Source organism: Accipiter gentilis, chromosome 24 (assembly GCF_929443795.1).
Source record: "Accipiter gentilis chromosome 24, bAccGen1.1, whole genome shotgun sequence".
Lineage (NCBI taxonomy): Eukaryota > Metazoa > Chordata > Aves > Accipitriformes > Accipitridae > Astur > Astur gentilis.
The window spans coordinates 10,928,753-10,952,088 of record NC_064903.1 but is presented as its reverse complement, the minus strand read 5'-3'; positions in this window follow the sequence as shown (position 1 = coordinate 10,952,088).

Genomic DNA, 23,336 nt, shown 5'->3' with positions numbered 1-23,336 from the left:
ACTTTCCCCTTGTATTGATTACTGTTTGCTTTTAGTTATCTGTTGTGAACACAGATAATATATGCTGAATAATAATATAATGCTGAATATCCTATTGATACCTAATAAATCATTCATGTTTTTTTATAACCAGTAAGTCAGCATTTACATTTGATCTTCTTCCAGCTAATACTGAATATGATCCATCTGCACTAAACAAAAACTCAAGGACTGGAAGATATTCAGAATCTGCCGGCAAGGTCATGTTGGCTGAATAATATGTTTGATTTACACCATAATGAAAAATTAGTGTCTCTCTCTCATCTCAGTGAAGTAGGTGAATAAAATGAAGCTTTTAAACAACTGTTTTGTACTTGCCTGTGCACTCGAGTCTGTCACTTACTTAAATCCTTATCAGCACCTGAGGAATGGAAGGCAGCAAATGCAACCCGAGACTTTGAGAGGGACTCCACCTGGTATACAAGAAACTATAGATACGTAATTATGACTTTCAGACACATAGCTAAAAATCAGAATGAAAACTAGAACTGGCAGATACTCAGATAACCATAAGGGAAGAAGTCATGCAGCTTCCGCAGGCGGAAGGTATGTCCTTCAAGCCTCTTACAGTTCTTTGAAGGAGTCAACAAGCATGTGGATAGGTGTAGTGTGGCCAATGCATTGTCCTTGGATTTTTAAAAGAGCTTTTGACAGAGTTCTTGAAGAAGGAAAGCTTTCACAGAATAAAAAAGAACAGTTCTCTTGCAGATCAGTAACACATTAAAAACTAAGAAACAAGGATAAAAAGAAATAGCCAGTATTCACAATGGAGGATGGTTGCCACAGAGGTCCAGTGGGGTCTGTTTTATAAACACAAGCTATTCAGCATATTTATGAATGAATTGGAAAAGTGAGTGAACAGTGAGATAAAACATTTTCAGATGATACAAATTTTTCAGATTATATATTAATTATAGCAGATGAAAGGCAATGTTGATTATTGCAATCAATAATAATAACTGCAGCATTTACGATGTGGGATTCAAATTTTTGTACAAGGAGAAAAAATATGTGAGTCATTTCAGATAGTTCTCTGAAAAGACCTGTTATATGTCCAGAAAGGCAAGCAATGTTAAATATTAGAGAAAAAAAATGAGAACAAATAAGAAAACATTACATCTATGGTGTTCCCTCTGTTTTGAATGTTGAATGAAATTCTGTTAACACAAACTTAGAGAGGAACACAGCAGAACACAGCAGAACTACAAAACATACAGAAAAAGAATTAAGAAGATGATCAGAAGTATGGAACAGTCTTCACTTTGAGAGAATAAATAGTCTAGACTTCAGGTTTGAAAAGGGATCATATATGACAGGCCACAACACAATCTTGAAAGACAGGGATTTGCTAGTTTGCATGATACAAGAAGTAGTGCCTACCTATATAAATAATCAGGTACCAGATTTAAAATAAATTTAAAATTTCAGAGTGCCACACAGTATTGTGGAGGCCACAAGTACAGCTGTCTCTAAGCGGTACTGAAGAACAAATTAAACTCAGAGGTTTGTAATCATCTAGTCTGCCTCCTTCTGCTCCCGAACTCTTTAAATTTATGACTGCTGGAAGAAGGAAAGCAGCAATCTGCATATGTCCACTGTTACTCTCATCTCTGTATATCCACTGCTGACTGATATTAGCTATTGACGTGCAGAAAACAGACTGTCTCACTATAGACCACCGAACTATTAGCTGCTGTAGTTCTGAAAGATCTTTAAAAAAAAGATCTTAAAAAAGATCTTTAAAAAAGATCTTTCACATATTAATATTGTGCAATCAAGCACTTGAGAGTTATGAAACAGCAGCATTCAGGTTGCCCTCGTAACCGTATTTCTGCCCTCTTGTACTCTGCACTACTTTTTCCAAATGCCTCCAGCCTCATTCAGGCTTGGGGTGGCTCACACTCCCCAGAGGAAGTAACTAGTCAATATTACATTATATCCCTATCATTCAGCAAGCAGCCGATACAGTTCATTTACTATATGCCATCAAATACAAGCCCTGAATGCAGAATTGCTCTTTTCACAAAGGGCATGAGGACATGATTGCCCCTCAATTTATCTCCCTGACTCTTCAGTGAAGTCAGAAAATATTATTAGGGGAGACAGGAGACAAAGGGATGTCGATTATTGATTCAGATTCCCAGCTATCGCAAACATTCTTTCCTATCATTTTCATTAGTTTCTCAAGCTCTGTTTTGAATGTGGTTATGCGTTTTTCCCTACTATTTTCCTGGAAAGGTTATTCCGGAATCCGATTGTTCCTATAGTTCAGAACTTTTTTTCTAATTTATTAATGGCTAGTTTATATCCACTTTTTCTTGACACAGTGTGTATTTAATTGGCTATCTCTCTGCCAGGGTGTTTCACAACACCCTTCATGTCTCCTCCCTTTACCTTTGTAGATAGTCATAGGTTGCAGTTTTTCTCTCTTCTCCCAGCCCTCTTTCTATAAGGCTCAACAAGCCAGGCTTGTCTAGTGTCTTCCCTTAAGACAGGTACTTTGTTGCTCTAAGCATCCTAGTTATCATCCTCTGAACCTGTTCTGAGTTCATCTTTCTTGAAGTCAGATGACCAGAGCTGTACACAGTATAGTCTCATTTATGTTTCTTTATTCCTTGGGATGGATTTTGGTATTTTTTATTGACATGCAACTTCTTCAGCTTAACCAATGATTTTCCATGGGGGAACCATGCCAGGTTACTTTGGGTTCCTTTTCCTTATTATAACAAAATCTAGATATTTCTTGTGCTCTAAGTAAAAATAAGAGAGTTGAGAGCATCACAAAATATTTCATAATTCCTTTGACAGAAAAGCCAAATAATTTACACCATTTCTCTTCTAAAACCCCCAAACTTTTAATATAAAAAATAAAAAAAATAAACAGATTTTTGTACTATCTTCTCAATTTTCATATGCACAAGGAGTTCATTGACTTATATGGCTCCTAAATGACTTTGACATTTCATTAATGAGACATATAAATCTCAGAAGAGTGAGGAAACTAATTTCTCTTAGAGTGCTGGGGCTTATCTTGACCTACAATCACAGCCATAGTATGATTCAGAAGGACACTACCAAAATACAGTAATTAAGAGAGAACAACTTACGCTCCATGTGAGTATGTTCCAACTTTTTTTCCCTTACTTACCTATCGGTAGAGTTGGTGTGTTTTATATCAGAAACATATCAATAATGATAATGCAGAAGCTTGAAGTTGGGTAAAATATAGGCTGCTGAGGTCTTTTAGGCTTTCAGTAGAATGAAAGTTGGTCTTAAATTACTTAGCGTGAGTATTGCTGCTGTAGTTTAATCATTTTGGCACACAGTATTTGATGATATTTTGCACAGTCATATGTACAGGAAGCAGTCGTAACATGACAAATGTGGGATTCTGTCATAATAACTTTGTGAGGATAGGAATTTTGACTTGAAGCAGAAATGGAAAAGGGTTGTAAAGAAACAATCATCACTGCCAGTTATTTTATACTCTCTTATATTTTAAAATCCTTGACCCTAGTTGTGTAGAATTTTAGTAATCTTCATGGAAAATTACAGGAACAGCTGCCCATTCTGGTATTGGATAGAGGGTACTAAAATTAACTACATAGCCAACCTAATGGTGAGGTCGTGGATGGTAGCACAAAGGATGCCTAAAAAACTGTTTATGTTCTAAATCTGGAAGTACATACTTAGTGGGATTGCTAAGCATAGGCATGTTAGTTATTTAATCACTTTTACAATGGTAGTTTGGCTAACATAGATAATTAAGGTTGCTTTTACAGAACTCTCTCATTCTTTAAGAAGCTAGGTGTCTTCGTAAATTTATTTTGTTACCACTTTTGCAATGCTAGCTTCCCATGGGAGCTGAATTGAGCATCTTGAAATGGCTGTAACTTCAGAAGCATACAAATCCTACTCACAAAATTCTAAGCAATGAGGATTTATACATACAGACATATTGCTTGTTCATGAAAACAAGGAGAAACAATTATTAGTACACTGACACATGGCTGTTCTATCAGCAAATCTGCTTCTACTATACGTAAAGTCTTAAACTTCCAGGGCTTAGGGTAAAACAACTTTTCTTCTTGTTTTTGATTGCTTGATATTAACTAAAATATTCTACAGTGCTTTGATGCTTTATGTAATATCACCAATCAGAGGCCTAAAAATTAAAAGAAAATCAAAGTAATTAGAAAAGTAATTAGGTGGTATTTAACACTAGGGATTCAGTAACTACAATACGACATACAGCTCTGGACACTCAAGTCCTTCATATAAATTTAAAGAGGGTAGTAAAATTAGTGTATGTACTGGAAAAGATTAATTCTGCAATCATGCAAATGGACATTTTTACTTAAAAAAAAAAGTTAAGTTTTGATCTAGGTGGCCTCATATTTGTGCTAGAGCAAATTTCAGACCTTAAAACAAAGTGTAGTTGAACTATTTGAGTTTCATTTGCCTTTGTCTCAACATTAGGGTAAGCTTCAATTTCTCCAGTGATTCTGTGCAACTCTGTAAACTGTGTCCTTGCTGAGTAGAAAGGTTTTATTAACCTGTCAGTAAACACTGTATGATTTTTCAAGTTTGCAGTGAATTGGAATCTACGAGAGTTTTCTGAACACTACGATGTAGTCAAAGTCAGGACTCATATTTTGGCTCTAGGTGCTCATTTACAAATGAGCAATTCATCATGTGAAATAGAAAGGAAATACCTCCAGGTTTATGTCATACTGTTGTGATGTGAAGTGCTTCTCATTGACATGACTCTGCTGTAGACCAAGTACCAGCAAGACTGACAAAGCTGAGAAAGCAGGAGCCGAATTTTGCTCTGACTTCCCACATTGTTCTGGTTAGAATGGGGAGTCCGTGAAAAGCATCTAAATGTGTTTAAACCATCCAAAGCAGAAAAGAGAGGCATATCACAGGACAATGAATGCTGAAGAGGGAGAAGAATTCTTTATGATGGTACCAAATAATTGCTATTCTCAAAAGACTCGGCAATAAATGAGGAAGAAAGCCTAACCTGAGCCCATTTTACTGTGCAGATGGCTCTTGGGAGAAGAAACAAAAGTCTCTTTGATCATTTCAGAGTAGGGAAAGAAGTCAAATATACTAATAGAGCTGTAATCCCATATTGGCAGGTCAAGGTAACCTAGCATGTTTCTCCATGTAACATCAATATCCTGTTAGAGTATTGAAGATGTTACTCTAAGACGCCTTGTAACTGGGGCAGATTATGTTGTTGATTTTCAGCTGAGACAAACTATTTCTAAATTTATGAAACCCAATGGAGAAGAGAAACCTTCAGGGCCTTGCAGAGGTTTCTGCTTGGATTTAGTTTTCTTATACTGAGGCTGTTGATATCTGTAAAAAGGATAAAGAGTATCTCAAAAGAGACTGCCTGAGAATTGAAAGAAAATGCCTATTAAAAACATAAAAAGGTCAAAGAAAGAAGCTGTGTGTCTTGTTTGAAAGTATACAGTATTACTTAAAAAATAAGATGAACAAATTGTATCTAATTCCTGGCATCTAGCCCTGCAATAGACATGAATTTAATAATATTAAGAAATGCTCAGGATTCTTTTTAAAAAAATCAAAGTATTGATTTAATTCAGAGACATTCAAAAGATATCTTTGACTTTGTTAGATGTTAATCCATCACATTCTGCGTATGCTGTGCATTCTGTGATAGAAACAAAATGTTCTTTACAATCCTATTATGTCTAGTCTCTTACCATATACACAGAAAGTAAATTTTATAAGAGGTTTTCTTCTATTGAATAGTCAGAATAGTCAGTTGCAAAAGATTTCAAGCAAACAGTCACATATCCTAAAATCTAGTTCTTTACAACAGAATTAGTAAATCTAAAGTCTATTCCCCTCATTTTTTGTGACCTGGGGCATGAACTTGTGCCTTGGTACTATCTAGATTCTGTCTGCATAAGTCTTGGCAAAAGGTATACTATTATATATGCCTAAGGGTGCACCTCTTTCCCTTATGCTGCACTATGCAATAATCCTCCAATTGTTAATTTTGTTCTATAGTTGCCAGAATAAATTATGTCCCTGATGGCAGTTCAGTAATACACTCCTATAAAGCTAATATAAAGTCAATAGAAAACAAAAGAATGTCTCCTGTTAATTTCAGCAAGCCCTGGATCAGACCAGCTCTATTTTTTTTTATTTTTTTTTTTTCAATAGAAAAAAAAAGAAATAACTATAAGATACTGCCTAGGTACTTATTTTATAATGTTGTATGTATATAGAGGATATATTTTAAAGTCTGGAAGCAAACACCTAGCATATCAGATTTTTCATTAATGCAAGTTATGGATCGCTAGAAGCATTATACTTGGGTCATGGCAGCCAGTAGTTTAATTCATCCAAAATAATGGAATGGCCACTCTCCGCCTCTATTACTCCCACTGGCACTAGGTCTAGACAATGTCACATCAAAGAGCAGCAGTTAGCACCAGGGCAATCTGACACAAACGTGGAGCTATTTCCCTTTTCTGTCACATGATGAATTGTTCATTTGCAAATGAACACCTTGAGCCAAAATACTAATGCAGAGTTCGCCTGTGTCCTACTGTTGGGAAGAATGATTATAATGACAATACCTATTGATATTACATAGGTGACTGATGTGATTTGTCATTGGATAATTTAATTTGTTAGTAGTTAATATTCACACACTACAGTCTTCCAAATTAAATCACTTTTCAAGATGCTCAAATTCTATTAACCTTTGTGTTTGTTAATATAGGCTGTTACTCAGAAAACCATATATTTTGTCACATCAGAACAAATTTCTGGGAAAGGGGAAGAGATTTTGATGAATAGAAGCAAAGCCAAGCCTATTCTTTCACTGTTCAATAACAGTCATTTCACACAGAGGAAAGAATGTTTTAAGATTGGGAAGGTCTCAACGGTTACCGTTTTTGTACCTGTATTTTCTGCGGCAATGGGAAAGACTTGCAATGTCAACGCTGTGGCTTCAGGTACAAGCGTGGCACATGGGTGGGTGCATAGTCGCAGCTCCATAGGACTTACATAGCAGAGAAAGGGGATATCTGAAACACTGTGCCTGTACTATTGCTCTCCTTTGGTGAGCACCCAGCCCTACAGGGTGCTGAAGTACTGATCTGCAGCTGACAAAGGCTGCCACCTTGAGAGTGGTGGTTAGGAAGGAATGAAAAAAGCAAAATGTTAATTCCATTTCTGTAGATCATAGTCCATGTTATAAAGCAAGAAAGGTATTAAACGTATCCACAACAAAGCTGGCTAGAATGAAACACTGCAAGACACAAAAACCCGTTCAGCACTCAGAATGTTAATCTTTTGGTTTATTACCGCTGAACATTAAGAGAGAATTATCTAAATGAAGGACCTAACCTGAAAGTCTTTTCCTCATCACTGTAATTACACTAGTATATGTGAGAAGGATGCTTTATACCTGCCTGCAAAAAATTGCTAATACTTGTTATGCACCTTCAATATCTCAATCAAATATTGCAGCTCCTGAATTCTTTTCTTTGTTTTGCCTTTGGCAGTCCCCCTCATGCCAGAGCTGCTGTTGATTTTGTCACAACTAATAAGGCTGTATTTTTGCCTCTTTTGCAGGAATGAATGCTTGATTTGGGTTTAACACAGTTTCCAGGCCTAGATGAGCAATAAAATTGTTGTGAAAAATGACACCCAAATACACAATGCATGAACTTTAGATTTGGTGTTGGGCACTGTACACATGATTGTAACATATCATAACTTTGAAAATCATGCTTTCACAGTCTGCTAAGTGGAATCTCTTCAAAGCTATCACAGAAAATATTATCTAAGAGTGTGCAGGGAAGAACACCTGATGACTATGCTCCGTATCACAGGTAAATCCGTTCATTTTTCTCTTCTATAACAAAAAAAAACCCTGTAAGCATCACAGTATCTCCACAGATACTTTAATAAAAAGGCTAAATAAGTATTTTTAATAACTTTAGACCTTCAAAGCAAAAGACCAAGGAATTCTGGGAGCTCTGGGTTATCACAAACTTTGCAAGCAACAGACAGCATGCTAAAAGCTATAAATTTACATTCCCAAAGGAGTAGGAAAAAAACTTCTTGCAGTATACATAAAACAGGTCAGGGATGCCAATTACAATATTATACCAGTCTTTCCAGTGCTGCAAGGGATTTCTAACTGTCGGAAAATAAAAATCTCCTTCAGAAGCTAACACCTGAGTGTTTTATTAGCACTTTATCTCAAATGGTAATGCTCACTCCATTTCACTTCTTGCATTTTTATTTGAATTTCAGTCATTCAGGTTTCTCTTTTTTCCCCTGAGAACATTTTGATTATAAGGATAAATTCCTTGGAGCCTGACAGGAGAAATAAAAAAAACCACCACAAAACCATTCTAATTAAAGATGGCCAGCACAATTTGTATTTGTTAGTTGACCTGGAGTTTAACAAGATGTTTTACTCTATGTAGTCAAGCTACTAAACAATTTCTTTTGATTAAAAAATGTTGAAAGAACCAGAACACAGAGATGACAGAAATAAAGATAAAAAGCCTTCTCCTTCAGTGAAAATGCATGCTTTACTAATAAGTTAATCTATTTAGTGATGCTTCTAGGGGAAGAGATTTCTATGAAACACTTCAGCAAATCACCTCTTGTTCCATTCATTCGAGCCTTTCATGTGTCATTATTGCTTAGTTTTTAAAGATCATATAAATACCATTGTCCTTTCTTTTTAATAGCATATGGAACTTTTCAAACCATAGCTCATTTTCTATTCTTTCATTATATATTTTTCTAGTAAAAAAAGAACCAGTGCTTGTCAGGTAAGATAACTGTAACTTAGAATTGGCTCCTCTCCGTTTCTGAGTTGCTGATGTATCACTGAAAAAAATTGTCTTTACACTATCTCTGTCAGTACTTTTCCTGGAAGTGAGAATTTGACATTCAGAGCATGTACCAAGGAAACTAAACTTCCTCAAAGTACCACCAAATTCACTCGAAATGTTTTTGTGATTGCTTCACTGAGGCATTTCATTATTAGTGTGTTTATAAGTTTAGATACCAAAGATGGTTTTCTAAAACACAACACCAAAAGGTACAGTGCAATAGTTAAAAGCATAAAACAACCTTATCAGAGCTGGGATGAGGACCTAAAGATATCTTCTTCATGACCCAAGAAAGTCAGTAATAGTTTTCAGTTCACTACCTTAATCTTTAAAGGCTCAGCCACAGGCCTGTCCAACAGCTATTAGAAACCAGTATCATCAAACTTCCATTAACCTCAGTGCCAGTAATGAGCTTCAGCACCAGAACACTACAGAAAATCAGGGTTTCCAAGTGCCTACATTTGACAGAATTGGGAAACAGTAACCACACACTGTATGAAAACTCCAAGGGTGGGAAAGCAGAGCTAGTGTCAGCAATCTACATTTCTTAACCTATCCTGGATTATATAACCCGGTGTGCTGGTTTTGGCTGGGATAGAGTTAATTTTCTTCACAGTAGCTACTATGGGGCTGTGGTTTGGATTTGTGCTGAGAAGAGTGTTGATAACACAGGGATGTTTTAGCTATTGCTGAGCAGTGCTTACCCAGAGCCAAGGGCTTTTCTGCTCCTCACCCCACCCCACCAGCGAGGAGGCTGGGGGGGCACAAGGACTTGGGGGGGGACACAGCTGGGACAGCTGACCCCCACTGACCCAAGGGATATTCCAGACCATAGGATGTCATGCCCAGCATAGAAAGCTGGGGGAAGAAGGGAAGGGGGGAGATGTTCATAGTGATGGCGTTTGTCTTCCCAAGTAACTGTTAACACGTGCTGGAGCCCGGCTTTCCTGGAGATGGCTGATCACCTGCCTGCCCATGGGAAGTGGAGAATTAATTCCTTGGTTTGCTTTGCTTGCATGCATGTCTTCTGCTTTACCTATCAAACTGTCTCTATCTCAGCCCATGAGTTCTATCACTTCTACCCTTCTGATTCTCTCCCCCATCGCACCAGGGGGGAGTGAGCGAGCGGCTGTGTGAGGCTCGGTTGCCAGCTGGGGTTAGACCATGACACCTGGTCACAGCCACCAGTAATGGTTAGCCCTCAACACTCCAGAATAGGGTTTTTTTAAAATAAGCAGCAGTTTTCTGATATGCTTTCTCTAGTCAGAAGGCAAAAAATCTATGAAAGGAAAGGGGTTTTTAAAAAGAATCAAGCACTAGTCCCTTCTAAAAACTCAGATCATGAGGCTGATTTTCTAACAATATGAGGTTTATGCAATTGTATTATTCTGTGTCTGTCCTTCTGTGAGCAGTAACTTCCAACGATGTGGCTAATTTCAAGAAAATTGGCAGGAAGAGGAAAGGTCTCAAAGGTATTAAGTTCCTTCATATTTGAATGACCAGTGGCTGTGCAGGGGAATCAAAAGCTCTGCCATTTAGTTATTTCCAGCAAGTTTGCCTTTCTTCCTCCTCCATCAGGCCACAAAGTTTGGACATATTCAAATACAGATTGGCAGCCAGATAACAAAGGCAAATAACTGGCAGTAATCTGCAATTTCACCAGTTCTATATGCAACCAGAAGTCTACACAATCCTTCATAGTAGTTGCAAGGAGCAATGTCAATTACTGATCCTCTTCTCAGATACTATCTTCCTTAATGGGCATCTGACAAAACAAACATGTCCTCTATCCCCATTGTTATATTACAGCTTTTTCAATAATAATACAGTAATTATGAAGAAGAGACATCATGTAAAGCCAATGGCCAGTGACCACCATTAACTGGAAGGGAAGAGTTCATCACCTAGGTAATGGCTTAACAACACCAAATTCAAAAATAAACAACAGTGAGTGCTTCCCACATTTCCTGTTTGTTTTGATGGATTGATTTCCATTTCTGGAGAGAAACAAACGACTTGTAGCAACATAAAAATCTGAACTTTAATTTTCTTCTGACCCAAGGAGAAACACCATTCCTTGTAAGAAACCTCAGATTCTGTTGTATTTTCAAGTACAGTGTTTTATATATCAACCTTAATAGATTGCCTGCTTAGCAGCAACATGAAGAATAACTCAAATAGCTGTCTGAACATCTAGAAAACTACATTTAGACTATTTCTTCACAAATAATATTACATTATAGGCACTACTTAGGCTTAGAGAAAGCTTCACTGCTCTTCTAATTACACAAGCATTTGACATATGATCCTAGAAATCTTACAGGTGCAAACAACACTTTGTGGATGTCATGTGCATATCTACTTTACGTATTCCTTAATTTTTTTTATAACTGAAAGAAATTTAGTGTATCTCTGAGAATAAAAATGCAAGTAGTCAACACATATGGTGGTCACACGGTCATTTAGTACTCATTTTAATTCCAAGTCTCTGACTTCTGACAGAGCTTCTTGCTTGTACAGGAAACATATTCCTAATGTTCATATTCCTAATCCATAATTGTACATATAGAAATTTCTCTGAGTACAAACAGATATTCTATTTCTATACCAGGTACATAACTGCTTTCCCTAATTGTAGGTTTTCCTAATAGTCCAGCCCAGAGGTACATTTGAGTCTCTCCAGATCTTATTAGCCTTAATTCTCTGGTTTTAGGGTTGATTCAAAGCTGCAAAGAGCCCATTTCATTTTTCTGCAGCTTCACTCAGCTTCTACTCTGTGGGAGTCTGAGCTGATTCTGCTTCCATAACAGGCTGAGACTGGCTCATGTTAGCAAGCAGAGCTAACAAGTATATCAAAGAAAGTTCCTACATAAAATGCCCAAAGCTGAGTGTGTGAGTGGGGAGTTCTCCTTCAAAGCAGCTACACATTTTACATGTAGAAAAAGATCTCTAATAAACATACAATGCAGAGAGCACTGTAGTCAGTTAATATTAGAAGTCAAAATTCACAGCAGTGTCCTAAGCTAGCCTGACACTCAAACCAGAGATGACCATGTCCTATTACACTGAGAGACCCACTAGACGGAGGAAAGGCAGGATCTAAGCACACAACAAAGCTCTAGGAGTGCTCCCCCTTGTAGTCTCACTACCTCTGCTCTGTGGCAACAGAGTCCCAGCAAAACTCTACAGAGGCATGGTTCAGGTGCCCTTTGTTTATAAAGGAATTTATTCCTAATGAAGACAGCAACTGGGAGAAAATTCAAGCTTCTCAGGAGACTCCATCAGCATAAGAGGTGTGGCAAATTACAACCTTGATTCTTCAACACTAGGGAATGGAAATGCTCTTGGATCTAGCACTAGGAGGAAGGCATTGCAGCCCCAGATGCAGGGAGGAAGGGTGTGGGAAGGCTGCAAGGAACTGTATCAAGAGCCATCCCTTGGAGATTAAAATAATACATTTACATTACAAGATGTTGAGATACTCTTCTCCCTTTCCCCCATAGTCCATGTTTTCACATAACAGGAAAGGGTTTTCTCCCAGGACCACCTACACAAGGACCTTCCACAGTCTAAATGCTCAAACACTTGCTCTTTGTGATACTTATGTTTGTAAATGTGGTTTTCCATTAACTCCTGATATAATAGAATCATTGCACTCCAGTCCTATGGAGCATGCTCAGTAATCTCTCTAGACTGCATAGGCATCTCTTCGTATTACCAAAGATGTTTTGCAGTCAGTTTCATGGATGACTTTTCTTTCATTCAGTTTCCTGAATTAGTTACAAGATTGGGGTTGTATTTCTTGTTCAAAATCTCATACATTCTGGATTGCAGCATGTGCGGCATCTAGATATGGGCTTCCATCTTGGAGTGTCAAGGGTGCCAATTTTCTCATGACTACAAACTCAGCCTTTTACATGTGAAGGCAGCTCTTTTTAATGTGCTCTGAGTTAACTACAGCTGCCACCAGTAAAAGTTAGCACTGCAATGCACTTTGCATGCCAGAAATTACCTCCCCGTGGATAAGCAATGTCAGCGCAAGAATACAATGTGGGTGATCATAAGCAACAGGGAAAGGCAGCTTTGGCATCATAAAACAAAGCAGATTTAATCCCAGTTCCAAAGGGCATGAGATCATAAGTGTCCCATTTACATGTAAAAGAATGTGGAAGAGAATGAACCCCTTCAGATCAGAAAGGAAAAGATAAAAAAAATATATATTAAGAGAATCCTATGGTAAACTGATGGTTCAGCTGGGGCTGATAGCATGAGAACCACACTGAAGACAAAGGATAAGTGGATTAATAGATTCTGGTTTGGGAGAGACTGCAGAGGGAGGACTGGTCCTGTGATGGCAGCAGAACTTGATAGCAATGGAGGCATTTCACACACACATGCTATAAAATACAAATAGATAGCTCAGTTGCAGACGGAGAAAAAACACACAACACACACACCTCCCTAATGGTAAACCATTTCTAGCACACAGTTTTTAATAATGCTGACTTTTACCGATACCCACAATCTTGCCTACACGTAAAAATTGTTGTCATTTTAACTGCAATGCAATAGTTAGAACAATATAACTCCCCCTAGTGTCAGCATTTTACTGATAATAGCATAAAGGAGTTTATACATGTGTAGATTATACCTTTACTAAAAGGTGAATAAAATACCCTGGCACCTTGATGGCAAAATAACTGCAACCACTCAAGGGACCAGTACTAACACAACTACAGCAGTAAAGAAGAAAACAAGTCACAACTCTCATCAAAGAACGAAACTGGTAGCCCAGTCCTAAGCCTCTGAAGCACACTAAATATAACTGTTTGCAGAACACAGAAAGCTTATAACACAGAAAGCTCATATAGCTGAGTTGTGCAAGAACAGAAGGATTTGCAAACTCCACATGGGGTATGTGTGTTGAGAGAGATTTGTTCAGAGGGAGACTGTTGCCACAGAATGAAGCATTCATTCATTCATTTAAGGATGCAGATTGAAAGGCCATTGATTGAATCCCTACCTCTAGGTAATAACCATCCTGTGGGTTATGTCAACTGCCAGGTGAATTATATGAACAGTAAGTGTAAGTCTGAATAACTTCAGATGATATGGGCACAGGCACAGAGCAAAGGCAGAGCAAAATCTAGCAGTTCCGAAAATCTTTTGAGTAACCTTTCTTGTAGGCAAAGGATGTTTACCCATGTATTTTAGAGTAACATCACTGTGAACACAAAAAGCTCAGTGTATCATATATATGCATGGGTCAGTGGACTCCTTTAAATGCTTACATTTGCCCATGAGGCTGAAAAGCAGCTTTTGAGAAACAAGACACACAAATGGTCTTCACTTCCTGCAGTCTATAGGGTTCTAGGGAGACAGCTGACATCTCTTTGACCTCAGAAATAAATAACATGAACTACTCCAAATAAGGAATGCTCACAGTACTCCTAGTTTGAATATGGCTATGAGACACCATTCTTCACCGAGGCATGTTGGGCAAGAAACAGAAGTGTCATTAATGGCAGCAGAAACTACGTCCCATTAAACACATATTAGCTAGAGATGTGAATTCAGCTGAAGAACACTCTGCAGTTGGCTAGTAGACTATAAACTATCACAGTTGAGAAAGCTGTGAGATAATATTGTACAACATGCAATTACAAAAGGGGAAGATTAGAACCAGTGAACTCAAGGGGCCTATGAAATAGATCTTATTGTCTCAGTATATTATCTTTTATTATCTCTCATATAGAATCATAGAAGAATTTGGATTGGAAAGGACCTTTAAAGGTCATCTAGTCCAACTCCCCCTGCAATAAGCAGGGACATCTTCAACTAGATAAAGTTGCTCAGAGTCCCATCCAACCTGACCTTGAATATTTCCAGGGATGGGGCTTCTACCACCCCTCTGGGCAACCTGTTCCAGTGTTTCACCACCCTCATCATAAAAAATTTCTTCCTTATATCTAGGCAAAATCTGCCCACTTTGACTTTAAAACCATTGCCCCTTGTCCTATCACGACAGGCCCTACTAAAAAGTTTGTCCCCATCTTTCTTATAAGCCCTCTTTAAGTACTGGAAGGCTGCAATAAGGTCTCCCCAGAGCCTTCCCTTCTCCAGGCTGAACAACCCCAACCCTCTCAGCCTTTCTTCATAGGAGAGGTGTTCCATACCTCTGATCATTTTTGTGGTCCTCCTCTGGACCTGCTCCAACAGGTCCATGTCCTTCCTGTGCTGAGGACTCCAGAGCTGAACACAGTACTCCAGGTGGGGTCTCACCAGAGCAGAGTAGAGGGGGAAAATCACCTCCCTCGACCTGCTGGCCATGCTTCTTTTGATGGAGCCCAGGATACAGTTGGCTTTCTTGGCTGCGAGCGCACATTGCCAGCTCACATCCAGATTTCCATCCACCAGTATCCCCAAGTCCTTCTCTGCTGGGCTGCTCTCAATCCCTTCATCCCCCAGCCTGTATTGATACTGGGGATTGCCCCGACCCAGATGCAGGACCTTGCGCTTGGCCTGGTTGAACCTCAGGAGGTTCACATGGACCCACTTCTCGAGCTTGTCCAGGTCTCTCTGGATGGCATCCTGTCCCTCAGGTGTGTCAACCGCACCACTCCGCTTGGTGTCATCTGCAAACTTGCTGAGGGTGCATTCAATCCCACTATGTCATTGATGAAGATATTAAATAGTAGTGGTCCCACTATGGACCCATGAGGGATACCACGCATCACTGATCTCCATCTGGACATTGAGCTGTTGACCGCTACCCTCTGGATGCAACAATCTAACCAGTTCCTTACCCACCAAACAGTCCACCCATATCTGTCCAATTTAGAGAGAAGGTTGTTGTGAGGAACCATGTCAAAGGCTTTACAGAAGTCCAGACAGATGACATCTATAGCTCTTCCCTTGTCCACTGATGTAGTCACTCCATCCTAGAAGGCCACTAGGTTGGTCAGGCAGGACTTGCCCTTGGTGAAGCCATGCTGGCTGTCTCCAATCACCTCCCTGTCCTCCATGTGCCTATGTGACTATTGTGTTGTGTAAGATGTACTGTACAGAAGAATGAAGGGAACAACTAGCTTAGGGACTGGATTGGAAGATGCAGAAATTCTGCAAATGGATTTTGCAAGATTTTGGTTCCAAATGGTGAAAATCTTATATGATCCTCACAGAAGGTGGCAGAGGATACTAATCCTTACAAAAAAGCTCCTTGGTACTTCTATTTTTGCATAAAAAGATACTGTTTGGGGGGTTTATTTATTTTTATTTTAATTTTTGCTTAAAGAGTGCACATCAGCAATAAAAAAATTCTGGCATGTGGGTTACTTTTATTCATTCTCATTAACTGGAAATATCACTGAGAGTTACTTCAGAATCACTTCTAAAATCATGGAAGTAATTAGCTTGAACTTTGCAGAACTTTCCTCTAGATATATTCAAAGGTGGCAACCACAATGCTGTTTTACTAAACACCACCTTACAGATTTGTGACATTGTTTTGTTCACAAATTATTGGCTGCTTGGATTAATGAAGCAAAACATCCATTTCCTAAAGCAGTTTGTGATCAATTTTCTACCTGCATAGAAAGTTCTTTGAACAGTAAAAAGGACCTAAACCTGGCTAAAAACGTTAATAAGCTTAAGACTTCTCTTAGCTATTTGGACCCAACCAGTAGTATAAAACTAAAGGATCCTCATCCTCTGCTACTTATTCCTCCCCCTCACTTCAAGACTGGGGATACATTAAAGTTGGGCAAAGTGTTGTCGCACTCTCACAGCTCACAATATATACATGGGTCCTTGCAAACAACAGTCAGACGGTCATAAATTAGAGCAGTGTATAGGTTGCTCTAAATTACTGTACGTTTAAAGAAGTTTAATGATGAGAGAATGACAGCCAATTCTTTGGGAGAACCCCCATTCCTGAGCTGAAAAGACCTTGGCACAAGAGAGAATCTCGCTCTTTTTCAGTGCTTCTCCACTATTTTTAGGAGTCATCATTCTTCCATGCTGAGAGATCATTTTCTAAGTCCTCTGTGTTGCCATAGCAAAAGGCAGATTTTTTCCCCCCAATGCCTGACAAAAACAGTCTGTGCAATATTACAGAGAAAGAAGTATAAACAACAGTTTTAAAATGACTCCAAATATTTTCCTGTATTATATGGCTTCACTGTCTGAACTACATTAAAGTAAAGTTTAGTCTTATCAAGGGTGAAAAAATATATTTGAATTCTTTCATTTGTCCTCAGACCTGGGGATTCTGAAAAGGACTAATGTTGCCTCATGACTTTGAAAGTTTTGTGAACTGGAAGAGAATGGCTGGTGCAGAGGAAGACATGCTTTCTCAGGCAGACATTTTAAGGGATCTATTCTATTCACTTACAGCTGTTGTTAACAGAAAATCAGGATAGCTAGCAATCACAAAGAGAGAAAGACTACTACACTAAAGTAATCAGAAAAGAAATCACAACTTTCTTTAGTTGTAAGAGCCTAAGCACTGGAAAGTCATTCTTGGAACTGCCAAACACAAATATAGGATCTTACACTTTAAATTTGCCCCAAAATACTTTGGAGAGTTAAAAGAAATGCACACTTGCAATTGTATTAAGATCGGTTTTAGATTAAACTTCAGATCACCGAGTCCTGTGTGCACCTGGGGCTGAACATTAGAATTTCACCCCATATTATTAATGTGCAATATAATAAGGCCTCAGTCACTGAGCTCAGTATGTAATTAAATATTCAGCAGCATTGGATGTTATTAACACAAAAGGGGACAGAATGCTGTAGCAGACACACAAACACTACAGCTTTTAGTATATAGCAATTTGCATTCTAAATAAGCACTTGACTTTTCTTCTGTGACAGTCTCACAATTGATTAGATAAATATTTTGCAGTAAGCCACCAGAATGTAGGGGTATAAATCAAAGTGTCATTTTAGAGACTGAGAAATCCTTTAAACAACTACAAAAGAAATACTGTTTTTTGAAATAATCCATTACTTCCAAAGTTGTAAAGTCTTGATCAAGCTCTAGCTCTGTGAACACTACAAGTTGGCTGACCATTTTCCACAACCAATCTTTCATTGTTACATTTTTCGGACATGAGTGTCCATACGGCATAACTAGAAAGTGGAATTTCTTGATACTATAAAACCTACTGAGAAGTAATAATTTATGGCTATATATGGAACAAAACAATAGAAGTAATATGTTAAATATAATTAAAGGTGGAAAAAAGTTGTTATTTAACTATCCTGCATGTGTCCACAAATATAGCTCAGATAATTATAAAAAAAATCCCACATACCAAAATGAAGGCCTGTAAAAACAGGAAAGAATTTGTTTAATATTAGACTGTGGGTGAAATGAAGGTGGACACAAAATAGTAACCTGACTACAGCCCTCATTTCTGTTGCCTACTTTTGACAGTCCACATAAGGGCTAGCCAATATTTCAGACCTTGCACACAACAAACTTTGCTGCCAAAACATTCCATTAGGGGAAAAGCTGGCTTGAGTGAGGAGATAGTAGTTCTTCCTCCCTAAACCCTGGATGCAGCATCTGTTCAAGAGGTTTAAGGAAAATTGTTTCTCTCTCTCTTGCATTGAGGAGATTAGGAGATATGACATCTTGTAACAGTGACTAACTGCTGCCCTTGGCTGTACAACTCTACAGTCCCTATTTAGAAAATCAGCTCCTCAACACTCAGTTTCATTGTAGAGTAAATAAGGTCTTTGAATAAATAATTTCGTCTTGCTTGCATTCCCTCTTGTGGTTTCTCTTGGAGGTCACCTTGCCCAACCCCCCTGCTCATGCAGGTTCACCTCGACCAGGTTGCCCAGGACTATGTCCCAATGGCTTTTGCGTATCTCCAAGGATGGAGACTCCCCAGTCTCCCTGGACAACCTGTGCCAGTGCTCGGTCACCCTCACGGTAAAAAGTGTTTCCTTATGTTCAGAGGGAACCTGCTCTGTTTCAGTTTGCGCCCACTGCCTCTTGTCTTCTCACTGCACACCACTGAAAAGAGCCTGGCTCTGTCTCCTTTACACCCTCGCTTCAAATATTTGTCCACATTCATGAGTTCCCCATCTGAACCTTCTCTTCTCTAGGCTAAACAGTCCCACCTCAGCCTTTTCTCATAGGAGAGATGCTCCATCCAATCTCTTCATCATCTTGGCAGCCCTTCAGCAGTCTCTCTCCAGTAGCTCCCTATCTCTCTTGCAGTGGAGAGCCCGCAACTGTACACAGTACTGCAGTACTCATCAAAGAGAGGTCTTTTAAAATTTCAAACTTTAATTCTGTCTAAAGTTTAACTGCTTAGTAAGTGTGCATTTTAGGAAGCTTGTAATTTGTAAGCTATTAGTTGTATGTCAATTAATTGCAAGAAATTTCTGATGTAATTGATTATTTAATCTGTTTTAAGAGGTACTGCATGATTTAAGCAGACAGTACAAGACATTCTTATCACTTAGAAGGTTAGGAATTTGAATAGACTACCCAAGACTGCCATTAGTAGCTGAGTTTGTGTTTGGCAATGACACAGACTCATTGTTGGCAGAAAAAGGAAATGTACATTGTCATTTTTCCAAAACTACTGTGGATTTTCAACAGCTGAGGGTTTTTGTTTGTTGGGTGTTTTTTTCCTTAAATTTCCCAACATAAATAAAACAACTGAAGGCCAAGTTTTTTTGATGATGACAACCCATGCAAATTGCATTTCTTACGAAGTTATTGTTTAGAAAGAACTGGCCTAGTCTGACTCCACTGCCCAGTTGAGACTGAACTGGGATTACTCACCAACAACAGTTATTCACTACGGAAACTATTCCCACAGTGGCTTAGGGGTTGCAGATGGAGTGGAAAAGCAGCTCAAGAGAAAGAAAAAAAAATATGGATCTTTCCCTTCAATTGCACACAAGCACAAAAACCAGTAGATTAACTTGGACAGCTTCAATTTACATTATCTGACCTTCACTTATTTGGCATATTTGGGATGTGACTGAGATATCATCCTAGTAATTTCTGAGTTGGTTTAGCATGAAAAATGAATTGTCTGGGAGCTGATCCTTCTAAGCACTTGTCGTGGTTTAAGCCCAGCCGGTAACAAAGCACCACAAAGCCGCTCGCTCACTCCTCCCCTACCGGCCCCGATGGGATGAGGAGAAAATATACAGAAACACTCATGTGTCGAGACAAGGACAGGGAGGGATCACTCCCCACTTATGGTCACAGGCAAAAGACAGGTTCAACTTGGGGAAGAAACAAAATCGGTTTAATGTACCACAGATCAAATAAAATCAAGGATACTGAGAAGTAAAACCAAACCTTGGAACACCTTCCTCCCACCTCTCCCTCCTTCCCGGCTCAACTCCTCTCCTGGTTTTCTTTCTCTCCCCCCTCCCCCAGGGACAGGGAATGGGGGTTGGGGTCAGTTCATCACGCGTTGTCTCTGCCGCTCCTTCCTCCTCAGGGGGAGGACTCCTCACTCTTCCCCTGTGGGGTCCCTCCCACCGGAGACAGTCCTTCATGAACGTCTCCAACCTGAGTCCTTTCCGCAGGCTGCAGTTCCTCACAAAATTCCCTGGCGTGGGTCCTTTCCACGGGCTGCAGTCCTTCAGGCACAGGCTGCTCCAGCACAGGAGTCCTGGCCATCCTGGGGGGCATCCACCCCCCTGCTCCGGCGTGGGGTCCTCTCTCCCCGGGCTGCAGGTGGGCATCTGCTCCCCCGCTCCCCTCCACGGGCTGGGGGGGGACAGCCTGCCGCCTCCCCGCGGGCTGCGGGGGCATCCCCTGCTCCCCCGCTCCTCCTCCCCTCCTTCTTCACTGACTCGGTATCTGCAGAGGGGTTCCTCTCACATTCCTATCTCCTCCCCTGCTGCAGATTCCCCTCTGAAATCTGTTCTCCCAGAGGTGCTACCACCATCGCTGGTGGGCTCAGCTTCGGCCAGCGGCGGGTCCGACTTGGAGCCAGGGAAGCTTCTAGCAGCTTCTCACAGGAGCCACCCCTGCAGCCCCTCCCCCACTACCAAACCCCACCACACAAACCCAAAACAGCACTAAAAATAAACAAGCCCACTTTTCAATCTATGCTAAATACAGTCTCTGAATGGAAAGCTGTGAGTTTTTGCGAGCTGAAATCCAAGACAGAAAGGGACTAAAATAGTGTGCTGATGGTTTTCCTCACACTGCATACAACAATGTCTACTTATTTGCTTATGTTTATTTTGCACTTATTAGTAGGTATTGTGTAGAAAAATGGCAGAGCACCTGATTTTTCTTGAGAGGCATCAGTCACCCATAGGCTGTGGTAGCTATGTCAGGAAAAACTAAATAATGCAAGTCCTCCGCAGGATACCTTTTTTTTTTTTGGCAACAAGAGTGGACTGCTCTTAGCACCAGGGTTACCTCCATATACAGAGCTGCACTGACTGTGCTGCTCCTCCTCCTGCTCTTAGTCTCTTCTCCCTGCCTCTCGCCAGCTGGTAGTATCATCTGAGACTTTCTTATTTCCAGCCAGTGTGTGTCTTTGTTATTTCATTACATCCCATCTCTAGGGAGGACTTTGGAAACAGACTCACTAAATGGAGCAGAATCCATAGAGTTCCCTTGATGAGAGAGAGGTATGGAAGTAAAATTTGTGGAAACAAAATTCCACTTGTAAAAAAGTTCAGGATATTGGAAAGCACCTTGCAAAATCAAGCCTGGCTTTGCTACTCCATTATACATGAGCCAGAAATATAAGCTTGAACTCCTCCAAATATCTCTGAATTCAAGAGATTGACTTCCAAAATCAGACCTTTTTGATGCCGCATCGACACACGGTGGGCCAATTTTATGTCTCTCTGAATCACTTACTTAATCTGCCACTAGTATTCCAAAGCATGAACAGAGCAATACTCATAATTAACAATTGTGTCACAGCCTATAAAAGGCTCTCTGCTCTGCTCAGGAAGCTGATAACTGAGCAGAAACAAGTCAAACATGCTGTTAAGGGCCCATTGTTCTTATGCTGAACAAACATGAACAAAAGCTGGAAAACTTTTGAAAAAAAAAACCAAACCAAAACAAAACAAAAAAATGAAGTTGTAGAAGCCTAATGATAGTTGATAGAAGTTTGGCACATTCAGATCTGACTTATGATTCATCCGTGCATAAATGCCACATTTAACTCCTACAGAGACAAAAACTGTAGTTTTATCTCTACGTTAGTGATAGTCATAGATCTAATACACAGCTTTATCTATTAAAACATGCTTCCAGAAAAGCACCCCCATCCCAGTCTTTCGCCCTAATTTAAGGTATGACTGCTATTTTCAGATATTAGGTACTTCAGATTTTGTCCCCTAGTCACGCAGAAAATGACTCAGATATTCACAAACTTGACTGAGAGGAGCAGCACTACTCTCTTGCAATTAAAATTATAACTCTTCTGCACTTAAAGGAATGAAATAAAATACTATCTATCTAACTGTCTATCTCATAGGGCTAGAAAATGAAAGAAATTTAGAGAAGTGACTGTTTTCAGTCCTATATTTCATCTTATTTCATATTATTAATTATTATTTTCCCCATGGTGACCACTCATAGATTGCTATCTTTGAATCCCATGTGCCTGACACTTAGTGTGATTTGTCCTGTATCCAAAAGTCTAGCTTTGACTATGAGATCAGGAAGAAAGAGTAGCATCTTTTTCTTCAACCATCATTATTTCTTCAGCAGAAAGTAAATAGGTATCGTAAATATGGGAAATATGTGTATGAAACCCACATATAACTTGACTTTTTATAGCTACATTAACAGAAATTATGTCACTCATGCGATCAATTCTGTCTTTTAGTAAACCACTGTAGAGTAGGTAAATCTTCCAAAAGATACTAAAGGACCACAACTTTAACTGTTATATGGTTCTGCCATGTTTATTACAGGAATACCTCTATTATTTTTTATAACCCACAGGAAACCACTGAAGTTAACACAGTTAAACAAAAGTGAAAGGAAAAATGAACTCCTCAGGCAACCTTGGAACCCATTGATGAGCTACTTCATTCTGTTGTACAAAACATTCAGGCTCAGTCACAACTTTTCCATCCACAGCCTAATGGAAGGTACTATCAGCAAACAACAACCAGAGAAACTGGATGGGCCAGTACTGTGAGAAGCTGCTGTATTCCTGCCTTAATCCAAAGTGATCATCTTCTCCTAAACCATTCCTAGCAACTATTTAATTAATATATTTTTTTAGAACTATCCATTCCACAGTCCATTTATTCCAATACTTAACTATTCCTACAGTTAGAAAATTCTAGGTCCATAATCTGAAATTTTCCTTTTACGGTTGATTCCCATGGCCCATTTATGGTCTAACATTGTCCCTACCA